A 19,833-nucleotide genomic window follows, 5' to 3' on the forward strand; every position below is an offset into this window, starting at 1 on the left:
TGGTTGAAATAATTTAACAATTTATAATCTACGTATTTATTTATTATATTATTATGCTTGCATCTTCTGTAATTACAAGGTGATACGAGCGATTTGGTCGCTTGGATTTAGGTTTTTCAAATTTTTGATTTCTTGGGATAAAAGTACCATAAGTTTGTCAGGCTTTGCGGTAGGTAGAAGTCACCTTTGTGCCAAACGTTCAATTTTCTCTGTAAGACAAAAGACGGAAAAGGGTCAGAAAATCGAAAAGCTACACCGCATGATCTTGAGGTCGGGGTTCGGATATGCGATTTCAGGTCCGAAACGCCCCGTCATTGTATTTATTGTACCGACCTATTCATTCAACAGTCAACACCCTTTAAGGACTAGATCATTTTAGGCAGGCTATAGTAATAACACAACGCAAAAGACGCTCGGATCTATTTTCTAGCTGTCGAGTCATAACACTGCATAATGAGGAGGTTAGGAACAAAAAGTGATAAATTATATGTTTAGCAAGAAACAGTTAAAAATTATTTTGCTATAATCCGCCAACAGGATAAATCTGTATGGTCAAACATGCAGTTACAAGCTAAGCACCGCTTACCTCCCCAACCAAGCAATAAAGCCAAGTTCCCAAGCAAGCACTGCCACCACCATTCACATGCAACACCACACAAGACTTTTCCACTACTCTCGACGCACGTTTCGCCCCGACACCGGAGGTTCCTCAGGAGATTTCGACTTTACAATGCTGTATTGTCAAGTGTCACTTGACAATACAGCATTGTAAAGTCGAAATCTCCTGAGGATGCTCCGGTGTCGGGGCGAAACGTGCGTCGAGAGTAGTGGAAAAGTCTTGTGTGGTGTTGCATGTGAATGGTGGTGGCAGTGCTTGCTTGGGAACTTGGCTTTATTGCTTGGTTGGGGAGGTAAGCGGTGCTTAGCTTGTAACTGCATGTTTGACCATACAGATTTATCCTGTTGGCGGATTATAGCAAAATAATTTTTAACTGTTTCTTGCTAAACATGAACTTCCGCAAAGTAACGCCTGATTCTATCCAATAATTATATGTTTACTTTTTTAAAGAAAAATGAGAAATACTTTTGAAGGTAAGTATATTATATCAAACTTTTTAAATTTTTATTTATATTTTTAGGAATTTGGATAATGAACAATACTGCAAAAATAAAAAATAAAAACTATTTACAGGTTAGAAGTTATTTATTATAAAAAAAACAAATTATCACCTTTTGACCCATACAACTGCTAATTGTCACTGTTTGATTCTTACTTTTTATGTTTTTTTCGAGTGCCAGTGTTTATTTGTTCCACCCGAACTGGTAATTCTTCCATACTAGTGAAGCAAAACACGTAAATAGCAATAACAAACAACAATAAATTAACACGATACAATAACGATCCGAAAACACTACGAAAAAGACATCTGACATAGGTAAGCATAACACATACAACGAAAATCAAAAACATAGATAAATAGCACCACAAACTAAATACCGTCACTGACAGAACACTGTAAATCTGTCATCTAACTCATTTTTTTTTAGTTAGCCCGCAGGGCGATCGGCTAAAAATGTATCAATCATTAAAGGACAGCATCAATGTCAAAACATGGTATTTACTATTTAGCCAATGGGATTGGCCAAAAACCATGTTTTGACATTGATGCTGTCCTTTAATGATTGATATATTTTTAGCCGATAGACCCCCTGGATACTAGCTTTTTGGGCTGCACAATCATTCGAAATCATAGAATTACATATTAAATGAAATAACAACTAATTTATCACTATTTGACACAAACAAGTACAGTTTCCTTGCTGTTTCTTTTAAATTTAAACACTTTTTGAACCGAAGGTAGGATTAAAAGATAGAATTTGTAGAAAATATTAAAAATTATCACTTTTTGTAGCAAACTTGATATTGTAAAAAAGTTTTTACTAGCATTTTAGCACGTTTTGGTACGAAATAAAACCAAGGGTGGATAGAAATCAAGGTGTAGATGTAGGATAAAAATTAAAAAAAATAATGGAAAAATAGCGAATTATCACTTTTTGTTCCTAACCTCCTCCATTAGAATCGAATCTGAGAATTCTAGATCCGAGGTAGCCGTAGTAGGTATTATTTGTATGAGGAGTTGCGCACTAGATCCAAATTTCGTTTTCCGAAGCTGAGAATTCAGAGCATTGTTCACGGACCAAAGAAAAACCACAATAGGTAGGTATATGAACGCTTGCGCGCTGCATCCGATCCGTCATGCGGGCTGTGGAGGCTCAAGAATACCAATCAACATCCGTCGAAACGGACGGAGTGTAAAATCGACATCCGTATTCGATTCGAGTTTTTAGATTTGAATTTTCTCGGATTTGGATCGGATACACGTGGAATGAATATTATGAAAATGCTGTAAATTGTAAGATCCGCGAGGTTGGTCCTGATTCTATATCGTTAGAAGAATTCAAGACTATCCATCGTCACAATATTTTGATACCTATAACACAAGGTTGCGACGAATATTGAACATCTTTACCTACATAGTGAGATTGTGTTTAATATTGATGTCGATCCACGAGTCAGTAAGAATAACTGAGGCATCCGCTATAAAGCTCAGGAGGATTGTTCACGGACTGCTTACATTATTCACGAGGACGCGTTTGAAACCTACTTGAAAATCAAGTACCTATACCTACGTTTCAAACGCGTCAAACCTTTTGGTTATTATTAGCTGAACTCCAACTCTGTTCTTCATAACATCGATCCAAATGAAAATTATTCAAACTAATTTTATCAAAAATATGCTCTCCTATTTAAGAAGAGCATATTATCAAAATAACGCTTTTTGGGAATTAAGATTAGATTAGATTATTTTATAATTTCAAAATTGTATGTGCAATTGGGTCTTAAAATTATAAAAGTCCATTTACAATCTGCCATGCAATAGCGCGCAATTTTTCAGAAGAACATTTTTATAGTTATAGTCGTGTGGTGTGTGTGGGTTGGTGAATTCATTTGGACTTGTAATTGTATTAATTCATGCAGAAAATTTTAATCTCTGCAGTGTTCGTAGTCGTTTATCGGTAAATCTGATTATTATTTATGTTGATAAATCTATAGTATAATAATTATACCTACTTATAGAGCTTTCCAGGTACGAGTGATGATATTAGGAATGTTGAAACTTTTTGTCTAATTAATTCTGTAACTAAATTTTAAACTTTACTCTATCAGAATTTTTAGAGGTATCGTGTTCAATATTTATTTGTCGTTTCGTATTCTCTCATAGGATAGCTCGAGCGCCCGTACTCACGGACGTATATCTGTTGATGTCACTGCTTACATTATTTACGAGATACTTTGAATTTTTTCAGCTAAAACTTTGATCCTGCGAAACATCAACCAAATAAAATGGGCAAGTCATCATCTAAATGTAAAATAAACAAAAAAACAATGTGAGAAATTATTATCTTGTATTTCAAGTTGATTACCATAACCATTCGTATATAATAAATACATTTTAATTTGTAATATAATTAGTCTAGTTTTAGTAAACATGTTATATTTTGTACCCTTAATTTATTATCTTACTTACTTTATCAATATTTTATACAATAATAATATGAACTGCAGGTTCATAATCAAGAAATTTAAGTAAATAAACATGCAAGTTTTATAATTTTATCCATTCTTGGGTTCTATACATTCCTACCTTATAAATATTAGGTTTCAATTTTATTTAAATAAAAAGTTTGAGAAACACTGTCGAGGGTGGTTAAACAGGCTTCAATGGCCCCGCAGATACTTGTAACAGTGTTTAAAAGTGTGTGACTGAATCTGAAGAATTTTAAAGGCAATGCTGGTAGGTGAGGGACGAAGTGTAGGGGCGCGGCCGCCCGCCCAAAGCTTCGCCAGTCGGCTTTTGCCTCGTGGGCGCTTAACTCGACTCGAAGCTCCGTACGTTTAAGGTAAACACTGAAGATTCGTTCGCGCGCGTGTACACTTACCGTTTAAACTTCGAATTTTCACCTCTCATGTTTTTTTGTTGTTTGTACTGACTATTATAACAGCGAAGTGAGTGACTTTTTGCCAAGTTTTTGTGTTCTTCGCCATGTGCGGCGGTGACCATGCGGCCGCCGCCGCCGGCTGATCATCGGCATATGAAAATTTTGAACTCTTTTGCACAGGTGAGTACATTTACTATAAACTTTATTAAAAACTATTACCAAAAAAATCGCTCAATTTTAACTGTCTAATGGTAGTTATTTTGTAACCAATCACTGCTACTATTTTAAAAATAAATTCATAATTAATATGCTGCTAAGACTTAAAATAATGTAGAAGAAAATGTTATTAATTAAAAACTTCGTTCTAAGAATTACAAAGTTTCTTTGTAAATTACAATGGAACGTTTGTTTTAAGTAATTTCAAAAGAAACGAAAAAGCAAAAGAAATGTAAAACTAAAATTATTCTCCTAATATTAATAAAAAGAACAATTTCAATATTTCAATAAGTTCAACAAAATCCAAATCTTTTTAAATTATATTATGTGTTATTATTTTTCTGATCTTACCTATACAGCTACTTTGATGTAACTATTTATTTACCATTGATAATATTTAATGCTCAAACACCTTAAATTTAAAGCATCATATGAAAAAAATATTCTCATTACTAGAATAAAATAAAATAAATAGGTATGATGTGTAAGTATGTACCTACCACATACTTACATTTACTAAGAACTTTTCTTTATTTAAAATTTAAGTGGAGAGCGAGAGAGATGTCGGGTATTTACATATGTATTTAGGATTTACTAAGAATACTGTAAAACCTAGAAATAAATAGCGATGAATTAAGCCGTCGCATCGGAAAAGAAATAATTATTATTTAATTAAAATGAATAGGCGAGTGAATCAACCTCGATTTTTAGACTTTAATTTTACAGAAAAGATGCCTACTTATAATAAAAAGCGAACAGAAAATCAGCAAGCAGACTCTGCGTAATATCGGAAGCGAAACGATCACAATTCCAACGACTTAATTGTTTTAAGTAAACGAACAGAAAAAGTTAATTTAAACAAAAAAAAAAAAAACATCAGTGCTTCTCGTTTTGCGATTTGACCGAATTTCAGGCATCCGCCGTAGACAGTAGTCCTAGGAACATTACCGTAGTATCTATGCCAGTCTGATTTTTTGTAAGTTGCTGTATTTTGTAATAACCATGCTTACTAAATTTCAAAATGAAAAAAAATTACTAAGGGAATATAACCGCAATTGAAGCGAATACAAATTCACCTTAATTTTACCGAAACGACCTTGTGATTCCTAATGTGATATTCATATCTTTCCAGCCTTCAATTTTTTACCGAAGACTCCTACTCCGAACTGGCTCTTTTGTACTGAGCATATTTAGGATATTACTAAAGGACTTCTTGGAGGCTCCCTAAAAACCCGAGGCCCGGGAAAGCCCCTCCGCCCCACCGGTAGTCCGCCAATGATAAGGAAATAAGTAAATTAGCTGAGGGCATTCCGAAGTAGTGGTAGGATTCACTTGAACATCGAAAGCACTTTGCAAAAGTTTATTTGAATAAAAAAACTTTTCAATTCAATTCTAAGTAAGGTAAGTATCGATTTTACTTGCTACTATGCTTAGAGTTTATGCTTAAGTATACCCAGTGACGGATTAAGACTACTTGGTGCCCTAAGCAATCCATGCCTGTGGGCCCCCCTATCCGTATGTCAACTAGAATCGGTCTTTAATTAAACCTTTACCGCCTAAAAACATTAGTTTTTTGTAAAATAAGATGATGAGATGTAACGTACTTTAGAAGTGGAGTAGGTGCGACAACAATAAAAACCAAAGCATAATTATTTATTTATTTATTGAAATGCGCCTTGCGGCTTTCGAATCGAATTGTCGGGCAGCGAGTGGGCAAGCGGGAGTGGGGTTATGATTCTAGATCGGACTCTATGTCAACTTAAAACGCGCGAATTTTCTAATTAGTCCTAGAAAAGTTTCTACTCTCACGTGACGTGAGAGTGAGACGTGAATGCCCTAAGGACAGATTTTTTGTGCTTCTTCTGGTGCCCCCTCAGACGTGATGCCCTAGGCAATTGCTTAATTTGATTAAGGGTTAATCCGTCACTGAGTATACCTTACCAAATAAAGTCTTTCTATATTCTGCCTCTATTTAAAACAAGGCGCAATTTTAGTTTAACGGCAGGCTTACGTGCCTGTGTGTGTTATAAATTTAACACGTCACTGAATTCATGATCAAAGTAATTAAAGTAACCTCGCAAACTTTCTATTGTAGTTTACATAGAAATTACATATTTCTATGTACGTAGTAGTACGTAAGTAATAAAAGGTAGAATAAAATGATTTAGTATATTTAGATAAGTTTAACAAACTAACTAACTATTATAAGTATGCAGTCCTTATTTCTACAGCATAAAATTGAAGGAATGGTTGTCAATTCATTTTAAACTTACAAACTTTACCTCCTGATAATATTAGTATACATTTATGTGTTCCCAGCTTAATCGGTTGGCTGAAACTAATCTAAAATTCAGTTGCAAGATTTCACCACATATTAACACGGCAAGTAATAAAACCTTATAACAATAATAAATCAAATAGGTACAAATCAAAAATTGCGGAACTTGTGATTCATCTGAGCGGCGCGGCGGCAATCGCATTTAGTCAAACTAACACACTGCGTTGTTATCGTTGTCTTCTTGATCCGAATTTCACGTAGACACGGCCGTAGTAAAAGTAATTTATAGTATCTAAACAGATATAGAAAAACACCCTTATAATATTATCATAAATATTTTTACGAACGCTTAGAGGAAACACTTTTATCGGTGGCGGATATAATTTCCGGCGAGATCCGGCTGCGTTTATTAAATTTACCCAGCTAAAAATAACTGTTCATTCGTAACATTTCGTTGCGCATGAACATTGAGGTAAATGCAGGTATTACCGACTCCTACACAGAAATTTTGTTGTTTTGAAATAGATGACAATTTTATAAATAAGAGTACCTACTTGGCTGCAAATATGAAAATATAAAAAGTAAATATGAAAATATTTACTTCATTGGATTGTAGTGAAACCAAAGCTAGGCACTGTATTAATTTGTTTCTTCCAAAACAAGTTTAAAATATAACTAAATTACATTCAACCTTTTATTGATAAAATATCCTATCAAAGTCTTATTTTTTTGTTTTGCAACGATAAAAATTAAAACCTTTATATTCTGTATACTATTTATATATTTTTTTAAAACATGTTTAATATAGGTACTTTCATTCAAATAAACTTTTACAAGTAGGTATAACTACTTTTGAATCGTCAAATGCATCTACCAATGCACTGGTTCGGAATGCCTTTCCTGCCGAGAAGGATCAGCAAAGCTGTGCACAAAATTATTATTATTATCTGAGTAATCACTTCTTTTTAGAATCAACAAGTGTAAATTAAAAATTTATAACACCCCCGACAAGTGAAGGTTACAGTAACTAGAAAAGAGCTGATAACTTTCAACGGCTGAACCGATTTTCTTCTATTATAGCTAAGAACACTTTCGATCAAGGCACCTTTCAAACAAAAAAAACTAAATTAAAATCGGTTCATTAGTTTAGGAGCTATGATGTCACAGACAGATACACAGATACACACGTTAAACTTATAGCACCCCTCTTTTTGGGTCGGGGGTTAAAAACAGCGGATATCAGGACGCTCAGGAAAGGCTCAGGCGCGGTGTCTGAATGGAGGCATTCGAGTAAATCCTAGTTGCCGAGGAGAACTTGAGACTATATTTTATTGACGCAATGCAGCCTATAGTTAGTAGGTACCTACTAGCTAGTCGTCTGGTTTTGAATTTGACCTATTTTTCGGTAAAATTTTCATGTTTGAAAACTGACGAAAAAGTTGTTTGTTTCGTTTAGTTTCTATTGACTCAACGTTGTAACAGGGTTCACTGCAAAACTAGAAAATGAAAATGGGCTGAAATAAACTATGGACTTAGAAAATCAAGCTAGCGGCCTAACATTTCTATCATCATCGTTATTATTGAAAACACATTGGTAGTAGGTACTCATATACATAGATAGTAAGGTTTAGCCTCCCTTGTTGATCCCGACTTAAGCGTCAACATATTACATTCACTCAACAGGATTAAAATGTCAACTTTGGAAACCGCCAAAGGGTAAAGAATCGACTAGGCCAACGTTTATTTATTCACTAACTTATGCCCGCGTGGACTATTCGAATTTCAAACCCCTATTTTACCTCCTTAGGAATTGAATTTTCAAAAATCCTTTCTTAGCGGATGCCTAAGTCATAATAGCTATCTGTATGTCAAATTTCAGCCCGATCCGCCCAGTTATTTGAGCTGTCCGTTGATAGATCAGTCAGTCAGTCAGTTAGCTTTTCCCTTTGTAGGTATATATAGATTTACGTTCATGTACAACAGATTCCTACCTACCTACATGAAGCCTTGTTTATTAAAATTACTTATTTAATAAAGTCGTTTAGGCGATATATTATGAAGTTAGAAGACTTTATACAGCCAATTTTTGCAAATCGGAAACGGACGCCCTTTATACCTACTTACCAAATTGTACCTGAATCTTGTACAAAATCGCTGTGCAATAAATAACATGAACCGGGATCTACTAGCTAAACCCATAAGCACGTAATTCAGGTTAAAATAACGTTACATGGGCATCGAATGCCGTTTATTTTTGGGAACGTAATAATAGAACTCAGTAAACTGTATTGCAGTTTCAAACATAGTTTCTAAGTTAGAAATTAGCTTTTGCTAACGACTTCGACCTAAAACTACGAATGGCAAAACGTAAGCGTAGAGTAATCTCTAGATTGTCGAGTTAATTAATTAATTACTATCAGCTTATGGTTCTTATAACTACAACATTTAAAAAAAAAGAATATTAGCCAAATTTATTATGCTGACTAATATTCCCCTTTCCCCTCCAACTAAGCGTAAAGCTTGTGCTAGAAGTGGGTACGACAATTATAGTGCAACGGGTGGGGTTTGAACCGGCGACCTTTCGGTTTTCAGTCCGCTCCTTTAACCATTGAGCTATCGAGGCTATCGAAGCTATCGAGGCAACATCACTGGATATTAGTTCTTCTTCAAGAGCTCTACACACTCCGCTACACCTAAAGTAGCGGTTGCGACTTGCAATCCCTGTCTCGCTGACCGTTGTCCAACAATTGTTTATCGGAGTCCTTTTAGTACTGGTTGCTACCAGGTGCAGTAGCATCTTCTTGACTGGGGTATACCGTGCTTCCTCTGAATGTAGTATGTGTTTCTTCAGGTCTACCTTTATACATTAATACATGGCAATAGCATAATCAATGTGCACAGGCGTTAACTTTCTTTCACGGCAGAGCCTGCAAGCATCCGTGTTCTGAAGCTTGAGATTGAAAACATAAAACTTCTACAGTTAGTCCCGTATAATAAGTATTATTTAATTTAGGTATGTGTTGTATAGCAGCTGTAAAATTACCTGCGTAAATCCAAAGTTGAACTTTCCCACATTAAAATAATTAATCCCTCTAAAGTCCAATATTTGAAAGGGATTTTATATCGTTTACGCGAGTTTACGTGCCATAATCTATTGAAAGCCAACATAATCTAACAACAGGCCGGAATAACGCTGTTATTTTGAGTTCAACATCACACGTAGACGTACATAAAGATATGTTTTACGACTTAAAGCTTCAGCTCATCAAGGTGGCCGAATAATGCAATATTGCGGAATTTTTTGCTGTTTTTATAGAAACTTGGGATATAATGGATGGATAATAATCTCACTGTGATCATTTTATAAATATCATCATCATCATGATTAACCCATAGCCAGCTCACTACTGAGCACGGGTCTCCTCTCAGAATGAGAAGGGCTTAGACCTAGGTCTCCCACGCTGGCCCAGTGTGGATTGGTAGACTTCACACACCTACGAGAACACTATGCAGAACTCTCAAGCATACAGGTTACCATCTCGATATTTTCCTTCACCATTAAAGCAAGCGATATGTAATTACTTAAAACGCACATAACTCCGATAAGTTAGAGGTGCGTGTCGAGGATCGAACCCCCGACTTCTCGAATAGAAGGCCGATGTCTATAACAACTAGGCTATTTCCGCTTCATAAATATAGAGACCGAAATTACGGAGATCGTTTAAAATATTATTAACCTACTTTCTATTGTTTTTCCGTTTTCTAGTGGATTGAGAGGTAGACCAATGAACTGGGCGGTTCAAGTGATTCTTCGCCAGTGCTTCAGCATAATATTGAGTATGTACGATACTCGAACACAAGAGTGATCATGGAAGTGGGACACTAAATGTCCAATTCATACATGTCGGATTTCAAACTCAAACGGGCTGACAAATATCGATTTAATAGTTTCTGCGATTTCGAAGATAAATTCAATATTTGGCATCTACTACTCCAAGTTCGTACTTAAGTAGGTATACATATATTTTAGGAATGGAATAGGTAAATAACTAAATATATTTATGGTGCATAGTGTGTTACTAATCTGTACTAAACTTAATATTATAAAGATTTGTAAGTTTGTTTGTAGGGGTAATATCTGGAACTACTGAACTGATTTTGAAAATTCTTACACCACTATAACACGACATTATTCCTGAGTTACATAGGCTATATTTTCGAAAATTGTAATAACCCGTGAGAAGCCGGGGCGGGTCGCTAGTTTATAATATACGTGAGTTATTAATATGTGTCTATGTACGACAAAAGTAAATAAACTTGTTATTTACTAGCTGATGACCGCAACTTCGTTCGCGTGGATATATATTTTTTTAAATCCCGTAGGAATATAATTAAATATTAGTAGCTATGTATATGGATTATGTAGAGTTGCAACTAAAATAAACAAAGTCCTTCCATCGAATTTCGATAGGTACCTACTTGCCTAAATAATGCACCAGAGACTTCTTTTGCAAAAGGAAAATCGAATGAGAATCGATGCACTCGTTTCTCAAAGCATGTACAAATTTTGTTTAAAAAGCTTTGGGGCGATCTAAACAGTATAAACAACTTCGAAAGTTTAGAGACGTGTAAGTATTTTCAAAAGACTCAACTTGAAAACAACTTGAGATGATTTAAGCAAATACATATAAAACAATCAGAGTAGAGTTTAGACGTTTATTCAATATGTTAGAACTAAACGATTATAGATAGCATAATCGTTATTTAATTTGGCCAGCGTGGTAGACTATGGCCAACCCTTCTCATTCGAGATGAAACCCGTGCGCGGTAGTAAGCCAGCCAATGGGTTCGATAGACTGTAATATAACTGTGGCATATAGTTATAACACAGACCGAATTATATAACAATTCTCTAAAATCTAATTTCTAATCTACACGATACTCCAAATTGTTAATAGAATCATTAATATTTAAGTGTACTATGAATATCAATTTCAAAATATTTAATTAATTAAAGGTTAAATCTCTAGTGTCTAATTAATTATTTATTAAAGTAGCAATCCGAACATAATGTTTTAATGATGATGAATCATTCTAACATTGCTGCCTAGATATTGTGGTAGATATAATTTCTACGAAGATGAGATTTAGATTATTAAATTAACAGTACCTATAGTAGATCTAGTTCTAAGCAGAATTATTATCTTACTCCTATCAAGAAAAGTCAAGATAAAAGGAAATAATAATATGTAGATTGTCACACTAATATAATAAAGGCGAAAGTTTGTATGTGTGTGTGTGTGTGTGTGTGTGTGTGTGTGTGTGTGTGTGTGTGTGTGTGTGTGTGTGTATATTTGTTACTCCTTCACGCAAAAACTACTGGACGGATTTGGCTGAAGAATGAAGATAGATTATACCCTGGATTAGCACATAGGCTACTTTTTATCCCAGAAAATCAAAGAGTTCCCACGGGATTATTAAAAAACCTTCATCCACGCGAACGAAGTCGCGGGCATCAGCTAGTAGATGATAAAATATTGTTTTCTCGAAAATTAATATGATTAGATTTTCGATGCATATTGTTTGATAGTAAAGTAATACTACAAGCATTAACCTTTGTAAAATCTGATCCAATTTAAAGTGCGTTTGTTTCTTGGTTTGTCCTTCAATCACATCGAAATAAATTATTATGTTTATATGCATGTTTCATTCATGTTCACCGGGGTTGGGGTGTGTCACGGAGAATCACTGAAAAACTTGTACCTATCTAGTATCAAAATACGTTGTCGAGGATACGAGTCTCGAGGTTAGACAGCTGATACCATTACAAGCACAAAGGGAATGTAGGTATCAATATCGTGTTTTCTTCATAACCACGTTTGATGTTATTGTATTTGCTTACAATAGGTAGAGCTTGGAAAATGTATGTAGGTGGATAGCACAGCATAGTTACGTGTCAAAGGCTTTCAACTTTCAAGGACTGAATCTAATACGTACATATTATTTCAGGTGTACGTACCTACATAACCATTTCTGTTGAAATAGTATACATTATTTATTAGCTCTAACAAGAGGTCAACTATCTAGGTAGATACAGGTAAGGTAATTTATGTAGACCATTTAGGTAAAAGTTGAAAAACGGGAGATGAAATACTTTATTCGGTTACACAGAAACCAGAATTAATTAAATTATAATATAAATAGAGAAGCGATATTGCCACAGCTATTGCTCTTGTGTTAAGTACCTTCCTGCCATTTACTTAGATGGTAAAAGGATGCGCCTGGACTTAGTTTAGATTAAGAACGGCCTAAGATGCGCAAACATTGTGATTTGTCATAATTAACAACTCTATTGTAAAATCAAGAATTGAAATGTTACTCTAAAACCACACAACGCATATGAAAGGAAAGATGCTATAGATAACTACATAATTTTGCTCTAAAATGTAAAGATCTTTTTTTTTGTGGAAAATGGGAAAATAGGTAGGTACCTATTTACCCATTGTAAGTAGGTAGATAGGTATCTACCTACTTACAATGGAAGATATTTGCTTTAAATAGCATTGTTGCTCATATTTTATCACCAAAATACGTCTGCAATATAATATTAATTCGCATTTACTAACTAATCTAACTAGCAAGCTAATAACACCCATATAAATTATTGTAGGACCCACAATAATTTATGTGGGTCTATCTAGTAAGTCTATCCATCTACCACGTCAGGAGCAATTTTCCGTATATCTCGTGTTGGAGAAATAGCCCAGGTTCGTTTGTAACCACATAGAGATAATTTCAACTAGGTCTATTCAAGTTTCTATTGGTGATTAGAACAAACAACGTGCTGTTAAGTAGGTTATAATACAGGAGCTTGTTTTGCAAATCAGTAGGTTTTTAAAATAGGTGTATATAGGTTTGTCCTCATTCACCTTTTGTGTCGTTCCACGTTCAGCTGCGTTAGTAGCGGCGGGCGGGCGCGAGAGTTTCAAAGTGTAAACTTAAGTTTTTATTATTTCAATATTTTTTTAAATTCAGATACAAGTACCCTTGACTCCAATCTCAATTGGTGGCAAGTGATGATGCAGTCTAGGGTGGAAGCGGGCTAACTTGGAAAGGCTATGGCAGTTTTTCATTAAACCCATACCTCTTTGGTTTTCTACACGGCGCGGCGTCGTACCGGAGCTTTGCCAGTAGGGTAGGGTGGTAACTAGCCACGGAGAAGCTCCTACCAGACCAGACCAGAAATTAAGAAATTATAAAATTCCAAACCCCTGCCGGGAATCAAACCCGGGACTTCCAACTAATATGGCCTCAGTGCTTACCACTGCGAAAGGGAGGACGTCATATAATAAATAATAATTAATAATATTTAGGAATACAAGTGTAAATTAAAAATTTATAACACCCCCGACGATCCAAAGTATCTGAGTTTTCAGAACATCATTTTCAAATAAATAATTATGTATTTAGGCAACGTCCATCTTGACAGCTTGACATTTGTCTATTGACATAATATTATGAACCTAACGGTTATCTAACCTTCTTTTCTACAAGAAAACTAGAAAAGAGCTGATAACTCTTAAACGGCTGAACCAATTTTTTTAGATTATAGCTAAGAACACTCTCGATCAAGCCACCTTTCAAACAAAAAAAACTAAATTAAAATCGGTTCATTCGTTTAGGCGCTACGATGCCACAGACAGATACACAGATACACAGATACACAGAAACACAGATACACAGATACACAGATACACAGACACACAGATACACAGATACACACATCAAACTTATAACACCCCTCTTTTTGGGTCGGGGGTTAAAAATATACGTATGTAATAATTAATTTTGATCAGTATGGAATCACTTTCATAAATGCAACACTGTCTCTCGTAGTAGGTAACCTGGCAAATGTAGGTAATATGGCATGACATTTACTCAGATGAGCAACCCGATATCAAATTCTTGATTGTCTTTTGACTGTTTGATTCATTTGGGATCGTTTACAAATTACAGTTAAGAAATACTGCACTGACTGACTCGTACGTTGTATCTATACAAATAATTTTGTACGTAGGTACCTATATACCTATTCGTTATTGCGCATCACAAAAACACAAAGGTTAGATCACAAAAGAAAAACTTAAAAGGTAGGTACAATAAGGCGGTCTTATCGCTAAGGAGCGATCTCTTCCAGGCAAACTTGACGCTAGGGAGAAATTGGACAGGTGGACAGTGGGAGGTGGTGTATAAAATTATTATAATAAACTTTCATGCTAGTACCTGAATAAACTAAAAAATAATATAATATTATCTATACTTACGGGGTGTGTTTGGAACACTCCTAGCTTTAAGATCATACTTGCATAGCTGATTTTATTTAGAGCTACCCGAAAGAATACTGACCGCACGAGGCGATACGGTGCAGGTCTGGTGCAAGGTGGCTCAAAATATGAGCTATGACCTTTAGTACCTTGTAAGTACATAATAGGTAGGTATATAGTATTAGGTATATTTTTGTTTAATTTAGAAAGAAAGAATTATTTAAGTATCATTTTCGTTTCTTCATTAATTCGAATTAAACAGGTTCGATTTCGCTAAAAAATTCGAACAATTCATAGGGAAGGTTTATAAGTCATCATCATCATCATCATTATCAACCGATATACGTCCACAGCTGGACATAAGTCTCGTAGGGACTCCCACATACCACGGTCTTGCGCCGCCTGAATTCAGCGGCTCCCTGCTACTGCGTCCGACAATTTCCGAATTTATAATTGGTATTGTAATATCGAATAGCTTGCGTCGCCATGCGAAACCAGGGCGGGTCAACTAGTAATAAAATATTTATAAATACTTACTTACTTACTACTACTATATTAATACGTATACCTAACTGCTCGTATTTCGAGTTTATTGCTAGTTTTCTTGGTAAGATAGAGTCAATACCAATTTGGAATAGTTTTTTAATAATTTTAATATACGGTCTACTTAATAAATAAACTGGAGTTTGTGAAATTGTGCCAAAGATATTCGTTAGCTGTTGAACTTTACCCTTATCTGTGTAAATCTTGTATGTAAATTACTCGTTATGTCTCGTTTAAATAATTTGATTGAATAAACTTCGTCGTACAAATAAATTAAGAGCTATTGTTCGCGGGTATATACGCGGGTCTGGCTGTATTCTTATATCTATATAGTTTCACGCCTCAGGCTCTTTAATATTTTAATAGGCTTGGAAAAACGCCACACAATACGCCATGAAACATGCCCAACGTTTTTCCAACCATTTTTAGGGTTCCGTACCTCAAAATGAAAAACGGAACCCTTATATGATCATTTTGTTATCTCTCTGTCTGTCCGTTTGTCGTCTGTCAAGAAAATCTATAGGGCACTTTCCGTTGTTCTAGAATCATGAAAGGCAGGTAGCTACGTCTTAGCACAAGTAAAGGAAAAAATCCGAAAACTGTGAATTTATGGTTACATTACAAAGCAAAAAATTAAAATGTGTTTCAATTTTCAAAGTAAGATAACTATACCAAGTGAGGTATCATGTGAAAGTTTTAGGGGGAATACAACGTACGATATGTTTTTAGAAAAAAAAAGCTCATTAAAACCGGAGCAGTAGGAAAACGTTAACAAAAGTCGCACAAACACACACAACTCGTTTACGTCAAACGCATACGTAGGTAGTACCTACTGTCTCAGGCCCATCGTGGTTAAAAACTCCATCGAAATAGCACAGTTTATGATATGAGCAAAAAATCGTAAAGATTTTATCATAGCACTACAAGTACCTACATTAAAGCTACGAAAAGTGTAAAACGCTGTGGGAGGGTCGTGAAATATCTACAGACAAACACAGAACAGATGTGAGAAATTATTAAGTAGGCAGAGATGCAGAGATCTGTATATTGCCGTCAGTAACGCTCTAAAGTTAAAGGCTTGAACAGACACATTGCGACGGAAACTGCACGGCAGGACGTTCCGTTGAGCACGCGCGTACGCGTGTTAAATTTTTTATACAAGGAACTACAGACGTGGGTCCTCGTATAAAAATTTGGCTTGTAGGTGTTTGAAAATGCCTGTGTTTAGGTGGATCGTATTAATATAAGCCTTTTTAATGGCTCTAGAACATCACTAGGGATATATTATAGGGTAGTTTGTGCTTTATGTGTAGGTAGAGACAGAGGTCATAAAATCAATTCGCAGCCAATATGAATCGACCAACTCATCAAGCACACGGCTAATTTGAAATAATTGGGGTATTTCCTATGAAAACAATGTGAACTTCAAGCTCTCTATACAATCGAACAACGTTTCATCTACACACAGGGTGTAACCAGAACGCAAGCAAAAACTTATCTTGTAGTTTTAGTGATTTAGTATATGTCGAACCCGCATTGTATAGCGTGTCAAACTCGGGTCAATGCCCCACCTACGACGCGGCATTGACTTCGAGTGACCTATTTACGCAACAGTCGTTGACCTCTAGTTTTATTTACAATATATTGTGAACTTAAAAAACTAGGATTTAAAAAAAAAAATCGTAGTCTGTTTTATGGTATCTTATTATTTTATTAGTAATCATCAGTACTATAGCCTATTTTCGTTTTTCCTAGCGTTCTGGTTCCAACTCTATACCTACCTCTACCTCTAAAAATACCTACATGCTGCAGTGGAATTTTATCTGTACGGTCTACATCACATCTGGGTGTGTACTATTGGTTATTTGATAAAAAAACCAAAGATAAAATAACTAGTGTATCTTATCAACTGGGAACTGGTCATAAGCTAATACAAATATCTCCTGAAGCGCAAATCTAGTTCAAGTCGCCTCAAATTAAAACCAGTTTTAAGAAATACATAGACTGCTAAAATCATAACCCTTCCTTTCGGCTTTGCCGTAGTCGGGTAAAAAGAAGTAAAATTACATAAGTAGCCTAGGTATTTATTTATTTATTAAACTTGTAGAATTACAGGGCATTTTTGTTACATAATATATAATTTATAATTTTGTATGTCCTGATATTTTTAAGGTTTTTAATTAATTGCGAGGTATTCTTTACAGCGGATTTTGAACAGCCCTTTAATAAATAGGGGTAAGAGGTATGGGATGTGGTATGGGTTTAATAAAAAACTGCCAAGTTAGCTCGCTTCCATCTTAGACTGCATCATCACTTACCACCAGGTGAGATCGCAATCAAGGGCTAGTAATATTTTGTAATTAATAAAAATAATGATAAAAGGCTCTTTTAAGTAGGTGTATATCAAAGCCATAATTATATTTTGTGTAGCGCTCATACACTGCAGTCAATGTAATTATGATGTGTAGACCTTCAGGCACTTGACAAGAACATGGCAATGCTTTCGGATCTCTCTGCACGGCATCACGGTACAATGTATGGGCTTTGTATTGTAAACCCGGCATGATAAAATATTTTTTATTTATTTATTTATTAACTGATATATAATTATGTACGTGAGTTTGTCCACGTGTAAGATCGTTTTAAGTTTTCTATTTGATTTATTTATTTATTATTCTTTTTGTACTGAAAAGTGTAGTCACATAGTAATAAATGAAGATTCCTCCCTATTTAAAAAGTATGTGTGTGTGTTGAAGTGAATTTGATAGACATAGATTTACATATTTAAATAAGTAATCCATAAGTACTATTAATATTATAAATGCGAAAGTGTGTCTGTCTGTTGTTTGCTAGCTTTTCACGACCCAAAAGTTTAACCGATTTTGATGAAATTTGGCACAGAGCTAGCTTATACCCCGGGGACAGACATATGCTTCTTTTTTCAGGGAAATCATAGAGTTCCCACGGTATTCTTAAACACCCATCCGTTTAACCAATCTAGATAATATGAAAGGTACATTGTAGCTTGTGTCCCAGAAATTGACATAGGCATAGGCGTAACAATACCTACCTAGTACCTACTAAACAATAGCTATATTATGAAGAGCGCAACATTTGAGCTTTGGATATTTCGGTAGCAAGTTCAAAGCTTTCCGGAAACGCTTTTTCGAACCGGTCATGAATTTTTACTAAACTGAATAGTAAATATTTGATGATGCAAAAAGACCGTGTAAAAATACGGTTAAAGTAAAATGTAAACACCCATTTTTGGTAAAACAGCATTCGTTAGAATAACATCCGATTAAAAACATACGATAAAATCGACATCACTACCCACCCATATCCTTCACTACCCATATTATAAATGTAAAAGTGTGTTTGTTTGTTGGTTCATTCTTCAAAAAGGCCAGTTTTTATTCCGGAAAATCAAATAGTTCCCACGGGATTTTTAAATACCTAAATCGACAGACCAAGTCGCGGGCATCAGCTAGTTTGAACGAAAATGAATTAAAATAAAAAGTCTTTCATTTCATTTTCTTGGAATGCAGGTGAGTAAGTAGGTAGATACCTATATAAATTATTTTAGTAAGATATTCATATTATTCACCTTAATTTTTCATGTTTCATGGTATCGGAATACTTGTGGTGCACCTAAATAGTGTAGAATAGGTACCACAAATATTTACGTAGGTAGATATTATAAGCTCAGAGAATGTTAGACGAGCTTCCGCAAGGTATGCCCAACTGAGAATGCATGCTGCAATACAAATAGGAACACTATCTTAACATCATACTATAATATGTACGTAGGTAGGTACATACTACGTGCGTTGTTGGATTATGAAAAGTTACCTACTACCTATTCACCATTATACGCCCGCGACTTCGTTAGCTTACAGAGAGCTTCAATAATATTACACTTCAATGATTCACGGAACGTTGGAAAAATATTTCTTTTTCAGGTGTGTTCTGTGTCACTTAGGCGTTTGCTAAAAAATAAACTTGTTATGTACGTTGTATAACCTCGTAGTTTAAACGTATTCAGATCAATGAAACTGCTTTTAGATATGATAATATTTGTAGGACTGTTGTAAATAAGTAGGCATTACTTTGCGAAAGTCCATGAGCATCCTTAAGAGATGTAGACCTTTGCAAATTGTAAAGTTTATCTCCTGAAGATGCTCCGGTGTCAGAGTGAAGCGTGCATTGAGTATACTTAATAGCAAATTAACCATTACGATTCATTTCTTTTTTATTTATTTATTCATAGATAGGAATTGTGTCAAAACAAACATCTGATAACTTTGTTGCACGTATATTTCATATTTTGTTCGTGTAGTTTACACATAGTTTACACGATTACTCAAAAAGTAAACTAACAATCACGTAACTCATCCCAAAGTCCATTATTCAGTCCATAGCATGTATTTATAATGGCGTGGCGCATCCAGATGAAAGTGTATAGACAAA

At 35.0% G+C, this 19,833-nt stretch overlaps 1 protein-coding gene across 9 annotated transcripts in view; it reads left to right on the forward strand.

Moving 5' to 3' along the window:
- LOC123866080 (eye-specific diacylglycerol kinase) overlaps nucleotides 1–19,833 on the forward strand; it is a 167,027-nt gene that overhangs the window by 7,410 nt on the left and 139,784 nt on the right. For 6 of the 9 annotated variants that reach the window (XM_045907416.1, XM_045907418.1, XM_045907419.1 and 3 more), the window contains exon 1: nucleotides 3,921–4,182. The exons of the other annotated variants lie outside the window; for them this stretch is intronic. The gene's annotated coding sequence lies outside the window, so the exon portion shown is untranslated. Of the gene's footprint in view, nucleotides 1–3,920; nucleotides 4,183–19,833 lie in introns of those variants that run through there. 9 annotated transcript variants of the gene reach the window in all.

Source organism: Maniola jurtina, chromosome 6 (genome assembly GCF_905333055.1).
Source record: "Maniola jurtina chromosome 6, ilManJurt1.1, whole genome shotgun sequence".
In the NCBI taxonomy this organism is placed as follows: Eukaryota; Metazoa; Arthropoda; class Insecta; order Lepidoptera; family Nymphalidae; genus Maniola; species Maniola jurtina.